Raw genomic sequence first — 21476 nt, 5'->3', positions numbered from 1 at the left:
ACTGCAAGAGACAGACATGGTTTAAAGCTGATCTCCATTAGGTTGTCAGCCAAACTTACCTGAGGTCAGAGGAACGGTTTCACTAAAGCGAGCTGTCCATGTCCCCCCAACAGCACTCTCTCAAGCAGGTTTGCAGGCAATGCAAATCCTTATCACCACAACCAGCTTGTACCAGCAGCCAGGCCTGCCCTGTATCCCTAACAGTGTTTTTCCCCCAAGAAGGGAAAAATCCAGAGTGAAAGGGGTGTGGGGGGGGGAATGCCTCTTACCTCCTGGAGTATTTCTCTTCTGCTTTCCACCAGAGAGGTGATCATCCATTCCCCATACACATTGGTCTGACACATAGCAAGCCATCCAGAACAGTGATCATGAAGTCTATATCCTATGCTTGGTGGGATGGAGGGGGCCAAAGAATTTGCAAACAACCTGGAAAGCAATCAAAAGCAGAAGAGACCATGTCAGCTCTCCTCCCACTCTTCAGAAAGGAAATGCAAGGAGATTGGCAGTTGGGAGTCACAGAGGTCACAACTGCTTGATAGTGCATGCAATGGTTTTATATTTTGTGCAGCTGATGAATTTGGAAGTGTTTTGCCTCATGTTTTTGCTTATATGTAAAACTTGCATTTTGAGAAAGGCACTGAGTCAGTTTATGAGGACCAGACAGCACATGGAGATGCTGATCACCCCAGTTTCACTGGGGAATACATAATTTGGTATACAGGGCTTGCATAGGCAAGATGTACAAACAAACATATGTTAACACAATAGGGACAAGCTGCCCACTTCAAACTACACAGTCCAGGTCATGAAACTGGCTGCTCAGTATGGTGGGAGGAGTGATCCTTTATAGCCCACTGCAGACTAGGGCTAACTGAGGCTCTCACAGCTGAGATAGCCAGGGAAAAGGTGAGGAAGCCAAAGCTGAGGCCAAGGCCAGACCTACCTATAGCTCAGAAGGAGACTGAGAGCTCCAGGCCTGAGCTTAAATGGAGGCCATGAACAGAGGGTGCAGCTAGAGGCCTCAGGTGAAGCTGTTCAGGGCAATTAGGGCCTATTAGCACCCTCAGACTCCAGCAAGGTTGTTCCCTATTGCTGTCTGACAGCAGGGTATCTCTCCAGGAGAGACAGGGGGAGATCAGACAGCAAGCCTGGCTGAGATCCCTGACATTTCAGTGGGGGTGCTCCCCCAACCTCCCTGCCTAGTGCTTGGAGAGACACGCAGCTCCCCCAGACTGATCCCAGCTGGGGAGGAAATCTGTCAGGGCCCTAAAAATGACCATCTCCACTAAGAAATTTGTTAGAAGTTCTGCAACCAGGCTTCCTGCCTTTGCTTTAGTGAGCAGCATCTGCCTATGTTGAGGGATTCGCGGGGAGATTTCTTCCCTCTTAGAGATATTAGTGACCAGTTTGGGAATAGGGGATGCAGCTACTGGGAAGATAGGCCTGTGGTGGCTGAAATCCTGCAGCACTGGCAAATGGTTCAAGGGAAAAGAGGGGTCTGACCAGCCTAGGTTTTACCAACCACTGAGCCTGGTAGTGAAGTCTTGCTGCACCAAGTTCAGGAAAGCCCTGGCTTCGCCATGGCCTTCACTGGGGTCCTCACTTAGGTTCTCTTTTATCAATATCAGGGGCTGGAGGTTTGCTTTCTGAAAACGTGACTCCTCTTTTCTCCTGGTGCTTCTTCCAGCCAAGAATAGCAGGAAGCTTTGAGGTGTGTCTATCCTTCAGGCACACTGTGCTGAAGATACCATGAAACATTTGTGGGTATCTGTGTACTTGTGTGCTTCATACGTCCACACCCAGAGACACACCTGGCAGTGGAAAAAGAAGTGAAGCAAGAGAGCTCTTTAGTCTTCTCTTTCTTTGTTTTTCTCTTTCTCTTCGCTTTTTTAAAGATTTTTTCCATTTCTGCAAGTCCCATGTACCAAACCTTGTACTCTCCAGCAAAATTGGGGTGCTCAGCCTCTCCACGTGCTCTCACAGCAGCTCTGACATCTTCAGTATCTGACTCAGAGCTGTTGGCAGTATACATGGCCCTGGGGGAACTTTTTGGTCTGCCCTTGATGTGGAAACACATTGTCACGGTTGGTTTTACTTGTCTTCTTCCATGGAGAAACTTCAGTTCCCAGACAGGAATGCATTACATGGCTAGTAACGCTGCCTGCTCTCATACTGCCTCCTGCATGCCCTCAACTGCAGAGTGTCCTTCCTCTCCCTTGACTGACCACCCCAGCACCTCCCTCATCCCCGCCAAGGAACAGTGAGCAGGAGACACAGTGACTAAAACTCTGTGTGGTGCTGGCCAGGCCATGCAGACCTCAAGATGGGGGAGGCCATGGCCTGCCTCTGGGGCTGTGGTAACTGCTGCAGCCCAGTGCATGGGGACATGGTCATTTTGGTAGGGCCAGAACTAGCTTGTTTGTTGTGTCCGACCCAGGGAGATTTGGTCTCAGTTTAGTTTGGTTTGGTTTGTTGTAATTCTTGCTCTATCAGTCTTTGCTGGATGTTTGTTTGGATTCCTCTTGAAATGTTCCTGGACTGCGGGTCTCCAGGTGCTTCCTGTGTGGTGACTTTCAGAGAGCAGGAACATGATTGCTGTGTCCTCAGACATGCTGGGGATGAAGTCCTTGGCTGGGGCCAAGTGGGACCACTGGGTTCCCCTGAGGGAGTGGTGGATCATCTCAGGGATCAAACTGCCTCCCCCAATAGCTGTGCTGGCAGCGGGGCTCTCACTGGTGGTGGAGGCTCACTGGGCTCACATGAGGGTATGTGTCATATACTCACATGCTGGGGCTGGCTCTCAGAGAAAAGGGTAGGCAATGGTGACTGCTCAGCTCAAGGCACCCACAACTGGGAATTTGGCCACACCATGATTGTTCCTGCCTTTAAAACATTTATCACCAACTGGTGGGAGATAGTGGTAGTGGTCCCATCACATGGCTTCCTCACAGAGCTGTGCTCTGCCAACATTCCTCCTTCTCAAGTATAGGAGAAAATCAGTGTTGTCTCTTGTCTGGAAGTTGTTCTTCACAAAATGGTGGTTAGATGAGCCATTATTTATTGCTTTGGGTTTCTAGCATTGAGTAAGTCTAGGGACTTCAGGTTTTCTCCTGCTGTCAGAGGGTTTGGGGCATCACAAAGGATGAAAATACCAGTTTTCTTTTAACCTTTTAGATCTGGGGGGGGTCTGAATTGTCATTTTGCATCTCCCTCCCAGGTAAATTTTTGAGGGACCTGGCCTATGGCCTTCCTGTATGACTGTGTGTGGCCTGCTTGGGCACAGCTGCTGGCCATCACATGCATCTGTGTGGTCAGCGCCAGCTGCCAATAACAGCCTTGAGGCCGCACCACCCCTTCTGGGTGGTACTGGAGGAGTTTCTGTTGGACCCTGCCCTGCTTGGCCTGGGGTGCTGTGGTGTCCTGGGGCAGGTTCTGCCCTGCTGAGGCAGCAGGGACAGGCCTAGAGATGGTGCACACCAAGGTGTGAGGAGAAAGGTGAAGGGGAAGGTACCGGGGTTTGGGGTGGCTGCCTGGTGCTTGAGTGTGTGGAGGGAGCCCTCGGAGCATCTCCTGAGGCAGGGTTCCCTCAGCTGTGGTGTGGCACAGTGAGGGGGGCCATGGCTGAGGCCAGACTGGCATGGGATGGTGGTGAGGAATGGGGCCCTGGTGGTGAGGAGGGTTGGGGCTGACCCTGTGGGAAGCAGCCATAGTACTAGTTGTGTGTGTGTGTGGGGGGGGGTGTTCCCTGTGAAGCCACGGCAGTAGAGCTAGGTAACGGTTGGCAGGGGCAGGTGGGTGCTAGCCCAGGGTGGGTAATGAGCTAGCAGAGGTGTGGGACTGGGTAGTGGTGGTGGTCTCCTTGTGGTCGTGCCTGGCGGGCTGCACTGCAACCTGGTCCTGCTTTGGGGGTCCCTGTGCCCTGGGACTCCAGTGTGAGTCCTGAGGGTGCTGGGGGTGCCCAGGATGTCCTGATGGTGGCCAGTGTCAGATGCAGGCAGCAGGGGGGTGTCAAGACATGCCCTGGCCTTCCTGGGGGTCCCCATTCCCTCGCCAGGGTTCCCTCTGCCCAGCTATATGGGCTGGACGGTCCTCCTTTTCTCCAAGGCAGCTACTTCTACTCGCTGTTGCTCTGGCCTCGGAGCAGAGGTGATAGACTCTGCCATGCCAGGCTGTGTCCAGCCTGAACACAGAGCCAGAGGTGAGCACAAGAGACAGAGCTTGTTTAGCTTTAAAAAATTCTCTTTTTCTCCCTTCCAGGCTCAATTTTGGTTGGTGTAGGCACTGCTGGGGGACTCTTCCCTCTTCCATCCAAGTGGTTCTGATATCAACGCTGACTTGTGGATGGCAGGGGCCTTTCAAGTCCGCTACCCACTGTATGGCAGGAGCAGCTGGCCAAATCCTGTAATCCTTGATGCAAACCCAGACCACAAACTAGGACAAAACTGGTGAGGAAAGAAATGACCATCCCTCACAACTGATCCCTTTGGGTCAGTGGCCCAGGTGGGGAGCAGCACCAGAGCTGTTGGGGGTGATGTTGCTGCTTGGTGTGTTTCTGGACAGGACCCTGCTCCTGGTGCAGAAGGCTGTTGTTCCCTCCCCCTCTTGGGGGCCAGTTGTCCCCAAGTGGTGCTAAAAAGGGAGAAGCAGGCCTTCCCCGGGGACCCCAGAATAGAGGTGGTGGGAGAGGAAGTTTCCTGTCTTCCTGGGCTGCATTTTCAGGGCTCCCTGATGAAGAGGTGAAGCAGCCCCTGCTGTAGCCCTATAGGATTTGGGGTACATGGATGGTTACTGATGGTAAAGAAGAAATAAAGCCTGAATGGCCAGAGCTCAGCAATTCCTTGCCCATGTGGAGAGCTGTCCCACTGTGAAAGAGGGGTGGGGCCTTCCCTGTGGGGAAGGCTACCCCCCTCCTCCCCCCCCCCCCCCCCCCCCCCCCCCCCCCCCAGTTCCTAAGCATTCCCTGTGACTGCACTGTTGGGGCCCACAGGACAGGGCTGTGGGTGAGCTTTCTGCCCTGCCTCCCCCATCCCCTAATATAGCACATAACGCTGGGGATATGGCCACAAATGGAGACTAAATCTTCCATTTCTGCGGCCAGAAACCAAGTCAGCTGTTTTTCTGGCTGAAAGCAGAGACTAAAAGCCATGTATTTTTGAGTTAAGAAACAGGGGCTAAGCCCTTTGTTTTGGGGGCCACAAATGGAGGTTCAATGGGCTGTTTCTGTGGCTGAAATGGAGACTAAGTCCTGCATTTTTGTGCTCAGACACAGAGACTAAGCCCTGTATTTTGGGGACTTGGAAACAGAGGTGACTTTGGCTGTTTCCAGCCCCAAAGCAGAGGCTGAGTCCTTTTGGGGTGGGGGGTAGGGTGGCTGGACCCTTGGGTGGACCCTCCCTGAAGGGGGTGAGTCTGGGGGAGGAGGGTGCATGGACCCTCCCTGAAGGCGGGGCGGGATCTGTCCACGCGTGCTCTGAGGGCAGGGAGGCCAGTATGCACCAGGCCGAACCTTGCATCTGAGAGGTTTCTGGTGCAAAAGTGTTTTTTCAGGGAGGAAAAAACAGTAGACACTAGCTTCAAGTCCAATATTTATTCAACATTTATACAATATTTTCAACACTTATTAACTAATTAGTCAATAAATATTCAATAACTATAAACTAATCCATACTGACTCAATATACATAAAGACATCAGTTTTGATTCAGTATTAAATTATGTCAAGTTATGACAGTGATTGATTTATGACCCTGTCAATAGTCTACACTGGGCTGCTGCAACACTTGCAGCCCCACGGCAAAGGTGGGAAGAGCTGGGCAGGAGCTGGCAGCAGGTCCTGGGCACAGGCAGGGGCCCTACGCAGGCTTTTTCCTGCACTATCAAGGCAGCAGTAGTGAGGTGATCTTGGGCAAGGGCAGCAAAGTTTTGTTCTGAAGACTTGGGTCCTGAGTGCCACCCTGCTGCAGCTACAGCTCCCTAGCTCTGTCCAGCTCAGCCCATCCCAGGGCAGTGCTGACAGGACTCCTGGTGTTGGGAAGCGCGGCTGCCCCACAGCTTCCAACTGCTCCGGCCTGCAGGAGGGAAGACGGGTCCCTGAAGTGCTCGGCTGGTGCTGCAGGAGCCCTCAGTCCTGCCCTCCCCACTCCACTGCCAGTGCCCTGGGCCAGCTGACCCCAGGAGGCAGCAGCAGACAGGGCATCAGGCAACCCCACTGCCAGGCCTTCCAGAGCCAGCCACAACCCCCCCAGTCCCCACGGGTGCCCCTGCCTGGGCCTTGCCCCACAGGGCTGAAGCACGGCCCCAGCCCAGCACAGAGAGCACAGTGCCACTGCCCCATGCCCACCCTCACCCCGGGGCAGTGCCGTACCACTTCCCCCCAGCACCACCACCTGGCACCTGCAGACAGCACTACACAGCCTCCCCCCGGCCCACCCTCCCAGGGCTTATGAAGCGTTGGGGGGGAGGGGCTGCCACGCACGTGCGCCTCGTCATACGTGCTCCAGTCAGTGCTAGCTGCGTCACGGGACGGGAGCCAATAGGGAAAGGGAAATGCCTGCCAGCACTATATAAGGGCTGGGAGCCATCCCAAGCTGTCTTCTGTGTCTTTGGAGTGGAAAGAGAAGGTAGTAGAGGTGTCTTTAATGCTGCTCTTTTTCTTTGTTTGCTTACATTTTAGGGGAAGGAAGGTTTTCTCTCTTGAAGTATTTTTTTCTGTCTTCTTGATGGTAGCTTTCTTCAGGTTAGTGTATGCTATCATTTATGGGTCTTGTGCCTATGTTATTGAGGGTGTAAGTTGTGGTGTTTTCTTTTGCCTAAAAGCCTGGTGGGCGATGGGGTGGTTGAATGTTGGCTTCCTCTGTATGCTTGGGTTGGGGATGTTGGAGGAGAAGTGCCTGTTCTTGGGGCTTGGGGTTGAACAAGATCAAGACCTTGGCTAAAGGGAGCAAGAACTGCCAGGGTTTGAGTGCTCCTGTGCCAAAACTTGGGATGAGCTATGGGACATCTCCCAGGGGCTCTGGTCTGTTGAGAGATCTGGTGGCAGCATGGGCAGGTCTGTAGTGCATGTGGTGAGAGGCTAAGCTGAGCAGTGGGCCTGTGGTCAAGTTGGCTGTGGCAAGTGCGAAGACAAGATGGCAGCACTGTAGGTGCAGTTACTGGTGTGTGTGGGGTGCTGCCATCTGTGGGTCTAATGCAGGGCAGGGCTGTATTAGCCCAGATGCTAGCCCTCCTCCCAAAAGGTCAAGCATCCCTGTAGGGACCCAGGTGGCTTCTGTCAAATAATATTTGGCTGACTCTGTTGTAGCCAAAATAGTTGTAAGAACAAACTCCTTGCTGCAGGTTGTCCCCACTGATCAAGTCACCCATGAAACTTGGGGAACTAATAACTGGTCTCACCTCAAGTGAGTAAGAGCCATATGGCTCTGACTTCAGAAACTTATGAAGGATCAGTGAAAGCAAAACTCTCCAGTAAAGAAACAATGTGCATGAAAATGAGCAGTGTGCTTGGTTACCTCTTACCTATGCAACTTCCCACTACTCTTTTTTTTTTTTTTTAAAAAAAAAAGGGTTTAGCAAAGTAAAGAGAAGTAGCAGTAGACTTGTGAGTCTCAGTTGATTTTACTTTTAAATTGGTAATGAGTTTGTAATTTAAAGTTTAACACACAAGCTGTTTTCTACAGAATCCTTGGGTACTGTAGAACCTATTAACATAATGTAGAAACCTGGGACAGATAATGGCTGTAATCAATGCCAGTCAAATGGCTACCCACACAAATACAGAGGATGAAGTTCTACAGGGTTGTTTGCAAGGGTAACTAAGAGGGAGAACTTGAACAGGCAAATAGAAGAAAAAATAAAGGGAATAAGATGTGGTCCTCCAAATTCTGAAACAATGATACTGACAAACAGTCTAGATTGCAGGAACAGATGGATGTAACTTTGAGTAGTCTTAAAAGATGTGATTCCATCCAGCTAGGAAATGCTCCAAATCATAGTAGCCTAATGGCCTTGGTAGATCTCTGGCTTATTGCACAGGCTAATCCTCTGAAGGTCAACAGCTTAAAGACAAGCAGCTAAACCTAGTGCTTCTAGCTTGATGATTACAGTTGGGTTCTTTTAAGCAAGTATGTTTAAGTATAGGAGAAATCTCAGTGGGGTCACTAATGAATAGTAGAATCTGGATTCTACTAGAGTAGAAGTAACATTGAAGGGACATAGTAAAAATGTTTGGATAGTCATACCTATCCAAAACCTGAAGCTTAACTGCTGTATTTGCAGTTTCCAGCAGTTGACACTACTATGCATGATTGTAAGTAATGTGTTAAAAACCTTTCCTATAAAGGGGAAAAAAAAGATGATAAAAACCTATGCTTAAATGTAACAAGTTAAATGTTATCCCTTTGTTGTAAGCAAGGGATGGAATCAAGGGATAACATACTGCTGACAAGTTGGTGAATAGCTGTTTAAGAACAATGGCTAATAAACTGAGTAAAAGAGGGAAAAAGTCTACTGACTAGACTCTTAACATCACCAGAAACCCCTGTGGAGGGAGATGTTCCAGCCTGGGTAATTGAGGTAATTATTAACACCAGTCTTGTGCTACTTTTCAATGTCTTCCATAAGTATCACTTCTAGAAGAACAAGTAATACATTCCAGCCCATGGGTATTGATAACTATTTGTAACCTACCTTTGCTTCTGTTGTCTTTGTATCATCTTATACGTACAGGGGAAGACAGACATAACACTTAGCTCAATTGGCATGACTGAAATTGTAGAAAAGAGAACAAGAAACCAAAATGGATCAAATTCAAGGTGTCCCCATGGCATTTCTCTCCATGAGAAATGCTGTTTCCCTCCTCCTATTGAACATGACCAGAATTACCAGATCATGAATATATCTATGAATGAAGTATGTACATGTAAGTATATATAGATAAACTTAACTCATGCACATTTGCAAACACATTATGAGAAATAAGTCAATCAAATCCAAATGTTTCCCATAGCAAATACTTTAACAGACTGTGTATCATTAAGTATCTTTACAGCTTCAGGAGTGAGAGAACTGCACTTCTATGCATGTCAGAACACCATTACAGAAATTAATAGTTCTTCGATGAGTTTAAAAGAAAAAAAATCTCTGGTAGACACCAGAGCTTCTTCAATTAGAGATGTCAAAACACTAACACATGTGTGGTTATGTAGTCATGCATCAAAGTTTAGTTATCAAATAACTAAGTTGTAAAAATATAATATTGTAATATTCTTTTAAGGGAAAAAGCACATGCCTTAGGTCCTCTGAACTAAGAATCATCTTCAAATCTGTAAATGTGTTGTATGTGTCACCTTAGCTATAAGACAACATTTGGAAGTTGAAACCCATACTGTACCTGTATAGAATGTGATCCACTGGTGACTGGGCCCAAGCCAGTGGGACTTCTGATGCAATGGGAGTTGTAAAGCACTGTCTCCTTGAGAATAAAAACTGCTTCTGGCAAGTGACTTTAGGGTTCCTGAAACGAGTGCAGTACCAGCACATAACCACAGTTCAAGTAATCCACTGTGCCAAAATGGTCTTCTGTACAGTTCCCCAATTAGAAGACATGTTAACCTCCCAGTAAGAAAACTTGTTCAGGCACCATCAGCTTTGGGACTGTTGCTTTTGGCCTTGTGCCCAGCTACAGTAGCATTAACATCTGTCCTAGTCCTAGCTTATGTTTATGGTTGTATTATCACATGCTGGCAACAGCCCCATGTACAGTGCCAGCCTTCATTCCCTGAAGTGGGCAGAAAGAGGTCAGTGAGTGGCTGGCTGCCTTGGATGGCAGAGCAGGCTGCAAGGCCGAGTGTGATCAGAGCTGTGTCCAGGGCAGGTATGCTGCACTACTGTGATTCCCTTTGGGGAGCAAAGGGCTGGAGCGCTCTGTGCTGTGTTGACCTAGGTGTTACACAATAGGACACTCCCCTTGAATTCTCATAGCCTTGCACTGGCAGATGCTGAAGTCCATATGCCTGTTCTATCGGACAGCATAGAAGCAACTGCCATGAATGTAAGGAACTGTGCATTCTTCCACCTCTTGACTAGTGGTAGTTTTGAGATTAGACCCTTATGCTAGGGAATGAGTAGAGCTTAGAGGATACACTAGTAGCTAATAGTCATTTAGGTAGGCAGTAAGTGCTTCCCAGTAATGCACCTGCACAAAGCTTAATAGCCAATTAGTGCTGCAACGCCTGTGCTGATCAAGCATGCTCCCATCAGCACTATTTGTATGGTGAGTGAAAGAAATCAACAGGGAGATTGAACAGGGCCTGATGAAACTAGGATGAAGGTGATGCCTTTCAAAAGGCTGAGTGCTTGGGTTTCGGCTTACAAAGATCTCTTAACAGCAAGTGTTCAGGTCTCTTTGTGTTGTGTGAACATCCTCATTTTGTACAAAACCTGAAGTCAAAATGATATGGTTTGAGGAACCTGCATATGGTTGGCATAGACAAGAAAACATTATTGAATGAAAATGTCTCCCCAGAAGCAATGGCTAGAGTGAATTTTCTGTATTTGACTAGGCACGGAGACCCCAACAGCGCCATAACTCAAATGCCAAGACCCTATCAGAATGACCAAAAATAACACAAAAGTCAAATCAAGCTTCCTCGTGCCATGGTGAAACTCCTAGGATTGGCAAGTAGTCCCAGAAGAACATGATCTGAAGCAGAGCTCATCCTTCCCATCTGGGACTCTGAAGGATTTGTCTTGTAGAGTGCAGATAAACTGTAAGAAAACTGCTACAAAACAACAAGAAAACAAAACAGAAAGCCTTTGGATGCATAATATACATTTTGGGTAGAATAAAGGCACTTAAAATGAGAATTTCTATAGACTACTTGCTTGGGATCTCCTTCAGCTTTCCACCTGTCAGGATCAAGGTGCATAAAACACAGTCTTCAGATTCTCAGGGATAGGATAACATCTTCAATTTTTTTTTCCATACAAAAAATGCTTTCATATTCATCTGAGAAAGAAAAGCATCAAGAGTATTTCAAAGCAGACTGTTAGTTACTGGACCAATTGCCAACATTTTTAAATTCCATTTTTGTATAGCTGCCTACCGAGTGCTACTGTACCAGGTTTTTATCTTGGAAAAACAAAACCATCCACAGGAGCTCACAGATGAACACCAGCTTCTGAAGAAGGTTAAGCATATGGAGCAGTGCCCATAGCACAGTCTGTCAGACTGCTGCTGAAAAGGAGTTTCTGGTGAGCTTCTCCCATACTTTTCTTTGAGGACTCAGAACAACTAACATTTGCATTCAGGGAACACTTCATGGGGGGGAAAAGGATGATCTTTTTAGGTGAAACATCCAGACACTATTCACCAAATGGACTTCTCAGTCCTATCACTCGGGCTTTAGTCAGCCAGACATTGCTTTGTCTTTAAACCATTTTTAGGATCAGTATTTCAACTCCAAGAAGTAGTTGGAATGCAGTCAGCCATTCTGTCAAAACACATCTATCACTCTCTCTTTGTAATAGCTCCTTCTGGGCCATGCCAGCTCCAGCAAGATTTTCTTACTTGCATATTTTTACTACAATTAAAGAAAAATACATACCTTCAAAGGAAAACTTGGGGATATATTCAGAGACCCATTTCTTATATGTTTATTGCTATTAGCCTTAGATGTTTCCCTCCCTGTCCCCGAATGTACTGATAGCTACCATGCCATAACAAAGACTTGCAAATTTACTGATGTCATTCTTCAGAATCTAGAAAACCTGCCTCCTCTCTCTCCCCCAACCATGCTGGACAGCAACTGTGCAAGTGCAAATGGCATGGCAGTCTGCCTGACGGCTGCTTATTCACAGCAGAAAGCAGGGCAAAACTCACAAGCACAAGAAAAATAATGGCATTTCTGCAGCAGGAAAAGGCATCATGGGTGTTTTTTTTTACATCACAAGTAAAACCCAGGTGCCAGCTCTATGTGGGATAAGGGATGGTCTCTCTGGCGCTGCACAGAGCAGGATGGATCGATCTCTGTGGAAAGCAGTTGGTCACTGCTGATTTCTGACCACCCCTGAGAAGACAAAGACCACAGTGTGCCTCCGTAAGGATGGCGGCTGCCCTGCTCAACTGCACAGCTGCAAATAAACAGGTGCTGGACCAGTTTAAACCCAAGTGGCCCTTGCAAAACCTTTTGAGGGCTTGAAATCATACTGCAGGAGTTTCACTATAAAGCTGATAAAAGAGGAAACAAAACCAAACTAGGGTGGAGGTCAGGAGGAGGACGAAAACAGTCCCTTTGTAAGGTTTCTGATGCTGCTGAGACAGCCCTCACAGGACTTTCCCACTTGGCAGCACAGCATCCCGTCCTTGCCTGCATGTACCATGTCAGACAGAAAGCAGGAGGTGAGGTACTGCTAACTTGTAACCCCCACAGAAAGTAATGCTGCTACTGCAGCTCTGAGTGAAAACAGTGCAGTATTTTATAATTGATAGTGTAATACTTTAATTATCTGCGTAACAACAGACTTGCGTTCAAGATATCTAAGTCAAAAAACATTCCATGCTACAGCCTGATAGCACCAGTAGTGGATCACTCATCAGGTCAAATTTGAGAGCCTTCAGCTGAGGGGATGGGGAGAGGCAATGCAAAGTGAAATTAAATCAAACTGATTAAAATATGTGTACACACTAGGTTAGATTAATGCAGCCATATATCATCCTGTGCCAGTGCTAAAGAAATGTCGCTTCCCAGTATCATTTTATTAAACCAACTGTACAGATGCAGAGGTCTGTAACACTGTCCCTTGTAAAAAATGAACTTCCAAGCTTTATCTTGTACTACATTTAGCATTATTAAAAATCTGATCTCATGCACCAGGAACAAGGAAATCACAGGAAATTAAGTGATGTGAATGCTGTGTATCTATCTGAAACAAAAAAGTACTGGTGTTTTTTGATCAGCAAAATCCATGACACGGAAAGAACATCAAGAGCACAAATAATATGACTGACTAACAGATCAAGACTTTGATACACACAGCTTAAGTATGTGTCAGTCACACTAAATTTAGGTAAAATGAGGTGAAGGAGTACACCAAGTTTTGCAGGCATTTCAATTTTCCATAAGCAAGTCACAGTTGTGAAATCACTATAATTCACAAGAAGTAAGTGGCTCCTGCACTTACTTGTGGGCACTACATTTCAGGCATCTCAGGATCTCCTCACAGAGGGCTTTGGGAATAGGCTGAATCTGGCTCACCCTCCCCTGCCTGGGTTTCATAAAAATCTGCATAACTCCAATTTAATGCTCTAATATACCTAGATTGTTGTTACATGCTGACAAACTCGATACTGTAGGAACTCAAAATTAGACTATTCCCCTGCCTGCTCTGCAGAGCTGACAGTCTCAAAGACTCAGTAATGGGAACAGTCTGCTTGTAATGCAGGGAAAAGAGTTTGCTGTAAATATTGATGCTGAATAATGAAATCACACCTCCATCAGTACAGTAACTGTATGCTATATATTATATTTACATGTCATCCAGTTACCAATGAGTCTGTGAAAGAAGAATGGGGGGGGGGGGGGAAGCAAGCCAAATGCATGCAGTTACAAAAGAAATACCCAATCATTTATACTTTTTTTTTTTTTTAAAAGGTAAATATCCAAAATTAAAAGAAGTTCCTGAGCTACTGGAAAAGGAACCCCAAGGGGATGCGTTCATGATGTGCCACATCAGGAAAAACAAAGATGGGAATGCACAGGTAAAAGACATCATGGTTCACTATATTCATCATTCATGTTCCCTTAATAGTCTCTGACACGGTGAGGTATTACAACTGATGCTGTAGGCATACTCAGACACAATACAGAAATGCTTACCATGTTCTTGTATCCAGCCTAGCAATGAGCTACCTCTCCAGAAAAGATTTGTCTCCTGCAGGTCTTCTTTCCTGTCTGCCAGCCCTGTGACATGAGACACGCAGGTTAAGGCAAAATGAACATCTGAATTATTTCTCTGTGGAACCTTAAAGCAGGTTGTGCCCAGAATTTTAAAGCACCACACTGGCAGTTGCTTAACTCTATGGTACTAACCACACTCTTCTTCTGAAAAATCCAAGTCAGGATCTGTATTTAATTCCGTTACTTCTCACACATATATTAATTGTCCCTGTGTAATCAGATGGGTGATATGAGTTAGCTTCACCAATTATTTTTGTGCACCACTTTAAAACTGTTTCATGATTTTGCTCTGTGAGACATGACATAGAGGAAATTTGTCATGCTTTGCTCTTTTTCTGGAGGGGTAGCTGTGCAGCTTCTGGTTTACATAGGCAGCCGTTTTGCCATTTGCAAGATGTTGAGCTTTGATGACGGGTTGATGGAAGAAGTGTAAGATTTGGAGAGTGTCACGCCAGTTTCAGTCTCAAAGTCAAGGGGTTTTTCCCATTAGTAAAACCTGCTTTGCAGTCTGACATGCAGGGGCTAAGGACTTCTTGCCAAAGACGTGGAGTTATATTCTCGAAAGGGCTTACGTTTACCAGTGGGAGTTTTGTCTTCAAATGATCTAATGATTTAAGAGCCTAAATTTCATTTTTGAAGTGACTTGGGCCAGAATTGAGGAAGTATTTTAGAACCTAGAGTTACAAAACAGCTCAGCAGAGAGATTATCAAAATGGCTCATAAATGCCTCCAAATCTGCATGGTGGGATCGTTTTGGAGAAATGCACATGCCAACAACCTTAAGTTCTCTTCATTTTCAAAAATACAACAGTTTCTGGGTGAGGAAGGGGGAATTTGAATCTAAAGTTGGTTTCCAAGTGCTGAATTTTTAAAAGGAAAACTCCTTCTAGAAGCTACAGAGGCTGGTTATGATTTGAAAAGAGGGGAGCAGGAGCAGAAAGTTTTCCACAAAACTATGAAAGCTTTCATGCAAAATGTAAATGAAAATGAATCTCTTTGAAATTGTCTGTAGGTAATCATGCCTCCATTACTCACCTTTCCTTACTCTGCAGTATTTCACCCATCACCCTAGGGCTGGCGGGTACTCAGCTTTCTGATTGCCCACTTTTGTTACATTCCTCAAGAAGAGAAGAGCCTTTTGAAAGGTGAGGCTGTAGTTTCCAAGTCTTGCAAGGCAATACAACCCATTCCACAATTGTATATGATCTTTTTTCCTGGTTTGCAGGGACTGGATGTGATAGGAGGGAGCTGGGCAAACTGCATAGCTTGTCTGCAAGACAAGAAGCAGCGTGTGGATATACCCTACAGTCTTCAGTAGATTCTTTTATGTTTATGTTAGAGCCCCAGTGTAGCTCATCTCTACCAGTGTGCTGGCAATACCAAGCCAAAGTGAAGCAGCTGCAAATACCTCAGAAACAAGACTGACAGCCAGCAGGCTGCAGGGAAAAAACAAAAATCAAAGCAGGGCAGCAATCCTGCAGGAAATACCATGCCAGTGGCAAGCCACATAGGGAAAATAGGGATGTCTTCTGGCCCTAGCAATATAATGCCAGCACTTAGAGAAACATCCAGTCTCCTGGCCAGAAAGGAAAATCACTGTCACAGAGAGCAAGGCCACATCTGCCAGAGCAGCAGCAGAGACTGGTCTGTAAGACCAGGGGACTCTTTCCACAGTCAGTGAGATGTGAGGCCCAAAGCCCCCAGCCTGCTTGAACTATGATCCTCCTTGGCTCCCCTCCTGATGCCTGCATGCTCCTGAAGCTCACTGTCACAGTGGTCCCTAATACCAAGGTGATGGCTGCAGTGAGAATGTGTTGCAGGATGGGGGCCCTCCCATTTCCCAGCAGTGCCATTGAAGGCAGGACACACTCAGGTTTTAGCCTTTTCACTCTGTACTGAGTACGTGCCAAGGACACAAACACAAAGAGCCACCAGATGCACTGGCAAAACTGATTTTTGCCTCCCAAAGATGAGAAGCCTGGCCAGACCATTCCCAGCCAAGGCCCATGTAAGGTATAGTGGAGAATCCTGAACATTTTGGGAAAGAAAAGGCCATTGCAACTAGGCAGGGAGCCATCCCCCTCCAGGACTACCTCAAGGAGGCAGTTTAGCCTCCAGACCCAGACAGAATGCAGCCATGGCATGTTGTTTTACAGACTAGATACTCCCCCTGCCCCGTCCCAGCAAGCACTATCCTCCCAGCTTCCAGACCATGCCCCTAGTGAGGGCGAAACGGTTGGCCAGGCAATGACAAGCTGTCCCAGTCACCCTTGGGTTGTTGTGTGGTGCAGCCTTCCTGTGGCATTTAACATCCTGTGCCCTGACTGCTTTATCAGTCTTGCCATGTACAAGCATTTGGGCTTGGCATTTGGATATGACTTCTGTTCTCTGCTTCAGGTTTGTGATGCTCAGAAGCCACAGTCTGCTCTGCTAGCAGCAACTCTTTGAACTGCATGTGCGCGCGCTGCTGGAAACACGCTTTGGTTATGATGGGAGCTCCGCAAATGGTGTGCTAAGAGCTCAGGCAGAGAAGCCAGCAAAAACAGGCCCACGTATTTTTAGTCACCATGGGATTAATTCACAGGCGGGCCATTGTTTACAGTGCTGCATTTACACATAGCAGCCATATGGAATAAAGGTGGAATAGGGATATTCCGGATATTCCTTACGACAGCTGCTCTGCATTCCTCATAGCAATGGAGGGAGGGACCGCTCCAAAACAAAACCTGCCACACTTCTCTCTCTCCAAACACAATCATTTGGGCTCACGCAAGTGCAAAGGAGACAGCTGCCCCGGTGCAGTCCCTTTGCTTCACAGGGACACGTGTTGCCGTCTCCTGCTGGGGACACCCCAGGCATAGACCTCAACTCCCATCCCTTGGGAGGCATGGTTGAGTTGTCTGCCTGTCACTCACCTCTCAGGACTACATGGTTGACAGACAGTGTGTAAACAACACACATGCCTGTTCTTCCATCTCAGGGAAGCCACTCATTCTAGGGAGTCCTTATCAGCCTGCCCATCCTCTCAGCTGCATTTGCTTAGCACATGGTCATTTCCTACGGCCGAAGACGAAATAAATGAACTGTATTAGTGGTAACCATAACAGCTTCTGTGACTGCTGGTGTACATCCTGCATATATGGATTCTTAAAAGCAGTCAATCCCCCTGTTTCCTCCCCCTTCCCCCCTGCCCCCAGCAACTTCAGATAAGGACTGACATCTGACTGAATCTATTCTTGATCTCTTTCTCAAGCTTGGTGTGCAGGAAGGGTTTCTTTCATTCTCTCTTGACCACACACAAAAGGTCAGAGATTCTTCTAGGCAGCTCATTTCTAGAGAGGGAAAACTACTTGGGGGCAGACTTTCAGAAGGTCCCCATGAATATTTTATTCCCATACTGAGGAGACCGGATCTTCAAAAGCAACTGGCACCTGCAGTTTCTTAGGACTTGGCAGGAAGATTAAATACATGTCAAAAATCACAGCAGCAGAAAACATCACTTTGCAGGACAACTATCAAGCCAACAACTTCACTAAAGTCACCTCACTAAAGACCTTCACTAAAATATTCTTTTATACTTGTGCACTAGCTGCCTGGGTGGCCCACCTTGGGTATCATGGTAATTGCTGAGGAATTCGTAAGCGTAACATGCTATGTGGTATATTGAATTTTCCCATTGCATTTTCCTGTGTAGGATTTATATGCTGTTAGGAAGCAACGCAAGAGAGCAGTTGGACAGCTCTGGATTCTTCTCATTAAAGCAAGAAGAAAAGCAAAGCCTCATTCTAAACTGCCCCTTGGTCACAGCAGCATGAGAACAAGAGGGCTGGAGTGCTTTGTTTCTGTTAAGAACCACACAAAGCAGCAAAATGAGGAAAGCACATGTAATTGCCTAAAAGGTTGTTGATACTCCAGAAAGGTTGTGGACTTCCTTCTGTTGTTGTCACCCTACCTCCGCCTCATGCTGGTGTAAATGACAACGCAAGGCAGAGACATGTCATCCACAATCACAGGCCAGATCACGCACCTTTTAAACAAGCTTCCTCTCAAAGTTATTTTTTTCCCCTCTTTGGCCAGGTATCACAAGTGAAATCATCATTCTCTTTCTGAAAAGCCTGACATCCAACACTGTTGAAAATTTACCAGTGTTTTTTCCAAGTCACCCCTGTGGCGGACAGATGAGTGAACTTTTGCCTTAAACATTTCTTGGTACATAAGGTGCAAGCAAACCAAAACCCCAAACAAGCCATCTGTTCCCAGCGGAAACAGGACTGAGCTGCTGCGACCCCTGAAATGGTCTCCCTGCGACTATGCGGGACACACCGAGCCTGCGCTGAACCGGACCACGATCGGACAGAGACTTTGGGACCTGGACTGCAAATTACTGCCGCTTAGCACAACTTTTATAAAAGTTGCTTAGCATGAGTAGCTAAATTTGCTGAAGCCTTAGGCGGCACTCCCTAGTTCAGTGAGAAAGGGCCCCAGAGCTGGTGCAGACTGGAAAGATAAGGGAGTTACAAGCAGTCTGCGTTCCTATGCGTCACACTCCAGGAGGGAGGATGTCAAGGCTTTGAAATAAGGCCTGCTTGGGCGCCAGGACCCTGGGAAACAAAGCCTCCCCTCACTGCTGAAACAGTGTTAATTTGGGGGGGGGGTCTGGATTATATCCTCCTCGTCAGGACCTTGGAAGATAACACCTATTGTCACTGCTGGGGCAGTGCTAATTGCTGGAACAACACCTGTTTGTCAGGGCCCTGAGAAAGAAGGGCAGAACCCAAGGAATCAACACATTTGTCAGCAGAAACCGCAACAGTAAAGATAAGGGAGAAAAGCAGCCTGCCTGGGAACAACGATGAGACCCAATAGGGAGCAGGAGACCCCAGACCCCAAAATTACTATTGGTCTGAACTACCGCGTGAGGGGCGGGAAACTTAATTTGAAAAAAGCTATAATTGCCCAGGGATTTCTTTGTTCAGGGTCCCTCTTCGGAGGCACCCAACTCGAGCTGTAACTACTGCACGCGTGTCATTACAATTTATTTATTTAATTTGCCTTGATTTGGCTCCAAACTTTTCAGCGGGAACCTAGGGTCGGACCCTGCTCGAGTTGTAATTACTGCACGCGCATCGCTAAAAAATTTACACCCAGGGTGAAGAGGACCAACGGGACGCCGCTGGATCCACAGGTGGTGATATCTCTTTCTCTCTCCCCCGTTTCTCTCTCTTTCTTTCTCTTTCCTCCCCTTCGCCTTCTCCCCCCACCTTTTCTCCCCACTCTGTGGAAAATAAAGTTAAAAGGTTATACGATATTTGACCGGTTTTAGCGTCTTAATCTCGTCCTTGGGATCATAACGAACCCCCCCCCCCCCCCGATATTGGATCGGGACAACCCCGAACTGCATAAGAGAGGGAACATACTCAGAAGTTGCCAAAGAAATGAGGAAAGAGAGCAGAAGTCTTTACAAAGAAAGAGGGCAGCTGCCACCAGGGGCATGAGGGGTCATAAGGCTCTAGCCCCTGACCTGCCAAGCAGGATAAAGTGACCTTGAGCCTCTGAGGATGCAGAGAGCTTAGAGAAATGCAGGACAAACATCTGAAAATGCCTGACACTCAAGAAGTGAGCATGCCTCTTCAGCAAACAGGTAAGAATTGCAAATATTTCTAGATCGAGCTGCCTCAAGTTACGCTTCCCAGTCCAGAATAGGGTTCCCTCAAGGAACATTTGCCCTGATTTACCAGCCTGAACCACAGCAACTTCCCTTGATTTTAATGGACTTCAAAAAATATTCTTCTGACCAGAAGAGCAGACCACATTTCTGTGAGCAGACTATATATGGAGGTTTGAGAAACCCCTCCCTAGTCAGCCAGGCCTGGAAATGTTGACTGTAAAGTTTCTGAAGTGATCCCCAAGCAATTGCTACAAGCCAAATTTTTGGAATAATTTCTTAAGCAGTTTCTGCTTCTGCTGCTGTTAAGAGCAAACAAAAAAATATATCGCAGCAGTATTAGGTGCCTGGCCTTAGTTGGTAGCTCCAGTAAGTTACATAAGAATTTCATTTTATTTTAAAATAGCTAACGCACAGGAGGTCCTTGCACTTACTCTTCAGCAGCTCGCTCTCTAGTCCAAGTACCAGCTACTTTGTCTCCATCCTTTTCCCTTAAAAATAGAATCGGTTAACCAACCCACAGATCACAAGTATGTTAACAGGCTTTGTTAAGGATTAAGGGATTCATTACCCATCAGTCTTCTGACAATTAGTCATACTGTTTTCATCTCTCCTCTTTACGGTAAGAACAAGACAGGAGATGAGACACACATCTATCTAAGCTGAACCCCTCACAATCAGTTTTCAAAGCTGCAAGTGAAAGGTGCTTACAGAAAGCCTAGGCACAAAACATCTTATTTTGTCTTTCGAGCGACTCAGAAATCCTACTAACAGACTGAAATCATACTGATTCCTTTAAGCTGAATCCTACAGCTTTCCCTCATCTAAATGACTAAGATTTGCAGATGCAAAAAGCTGATGGGTAGTCAAGAATAAAAACACATAATCACAAAGTTCAGCAGTGCTCTCCTAATTACATGGCAAGACTGAGCCTTAAGAGGCCAGAATCAGTCAGCAGAGAACAACAAATAACATCATATGGATTTTCAGGCAAACCTAATGAGCGTGAAAAAGATCGTGCCCTCAGGACAGCACATGGATGTTCAGCAAGAAGAGGATGAGCCAGATTCAGTTCAGCAGAAAACAGTCTGCTGCCTGCATGTGGCACTGTGATTTTAGTAACATTTGACAGGTCAGCGTCCACAGGATTTCCTCAGACCGCTGTAAAACTGGTTTTCATTTCTGTTTTTGAAGACGCATGCACAAGCGCACACAACTATTTCTGTGTGTTATATTTGAAATACTTTCCTCAAAGTTTTTTAAAATACAGAAGAGTGGTGGTTTTCTTACCTGGCTTTCTATCTTGGCTGCATCCTTTGAAGTGGCAGAACTGTAAAGCGAGACTTCTCAAGCTTCAAAGATTTCTGCTACCACTTTCTCCAAAGATGTACCAGGTGGGAGAGGGAGGGAACTCTGCACTGAAGATCAAATCAGAAATATCCTCTGTGCTTATAACTTGCACAGAGCAAGACAGCGTAACTCCAGGGTACAGCTTTCCCTGCTTCTACTTCAGCACACATCTATAGAAAACCTAGCAATCAAAAACAGTAATACCTGCCCAGTAGCCAACACTAAGAAAACTGAATCAACAGTGGTGATACAAGTATTAATTAGGAATAGGCAAAGGATTCAGTGTTGGAGAAGGCAAAAAAGATGAACATCACCTGCAGAAGTGTTCTGCTGTTTAGAGCAGAACTCAGGGCAAATCATTTCCCAAAGTTTTAAAAATTCACAACAACTTATTTCCTTCCTGTTACACATCAGTTCCAGACAGAGACTAAGAAATATCTAAATCCAGACAACAACATTTGCTTATGTGCTATTTATTCCCACTGCTAGGTCTGCTGCAGGGGCAG

At 46.6% G+C, this 21476-nt stretch overlaps 1 long non-coding RNA gene across 1 annotated transcript; it reads right to left on the bottom strand.

Moving 5' to 3' along the window:
- Positions 1-9198: 9198 nt before the first annotated feature.
- On the bottom strand, positions 9199-15207 carry LOC135328341 (uncharacterized). The gene is made up of 3 exons (XR_010389177.1): positions 14991-15207; positions 13875-13958; positions 9199-11005 (listed from the first exon to the last, which is right to left on the bottom strand). It is a non-coding gene; the product is annotated as an uncharacterized LOC135328341 (long non-coding RNA).
- Positions 15208-21476: the final 6269 nt, after the last annotated feature.

The sequence above is a fragment of the Dromaius novaehollandiae genome, chromosome 4, assembly GCF_036370855.1.
Source record: "Dromaius novaehollandiae isolate bDroNov1 chromosome 4, bDroNov1.hap1, whole genome shotgun sequence".
In the NCBI taxonomy this organism is placed as follows: domain Eukaryota; kingdom Metazoa; phylum Chordata; class Aves; order Casuariiformes; family Dromaiidae; genus Dromaius; species Dromaius novaehollandiae.
Note: the sequence above shows the minus strand (reverse complement) of the source record. Positions and strands in the feature narration are given on the sequence as shown.